The sequence below is a fragment of the Penaeus monodon genome, chromosome 15 (assembly GCF_015228065.2).
Source record: "Penaeus monodon isolate SGIC_2016 chromosome 15, NSTDA_Pmon_1, whole genome shotgun sequence".
Lineage (NCBI taxonomy): Eukaryota > Metazoa > Arthropoda > Malacostraca > Decapoda > Penaeidae > Penaeus > Penaeus monodon.
In genome coordinates, this window is record NC_051400.1 from 29948200 (window position 1) to 29948795 (window position 596).

General features: G+C 29.4%; 1 protein-coding gene across 2 annotated transcripts in view; it reads right to left on the reverse strand.

Moving 5' to 3' along the window:
- The window catches only part of LOC119581928 (folate receptor gamma-like), a 4463-nt gene that overhangs the window by 3065 nt on the left and 802 nt on the right, over window positions 1-596 (reverse strand). The gene's annotated exons all lie outside the window — the stretch shown is intronic.

Consider the following 596-nt stretch of genomic DNA (forward strand, 5'->3'; position numbering starts at 1 on the left):
AATGCTAAATGACATGCCATCTTACAATCTACATCAGATATTACATGTTAGTACACTAAATAAGCACTTCTAGTTCAATTACACACAAATGTATTTTTAGAGTCTATGGATCTAGAAATAAATCACAATCATTTTCCTGTGGAAATAGTGGTAATAGTTTGACCTAACTACATATATGACGGACATCCTTTAGATCAATTTAAATAGCATTTACCATAACTATGTAAAAAGTTCATCCCTTACCTTGTACAACTTCCTCTGCAAAATATTCATAACTCAATCACACAAAAGATTTCCTTAATGATGAGTTTTTGAGCAGAAGGGATATAAGAAATATATTTAAGTCAGGAACATATCATACCTTTCATTTGGAATCAATTGGGCATTCTCTTGGTCTCATCTTATATATTTAAAAGATCAACTCAAAAAATGGTATTAGAGGTATTAACTGGTAGTTAGTTTAAGTCTAAGGTTCAAGTTCAATTCATTACAAACCTCTGTACTGGCTTACACAAAATCTGACAGTTTAAGTTTTATTACCTTAAACAAGCTATGGTAAAATGTCCAGATACATTAAAATTAATATATTAAAATAT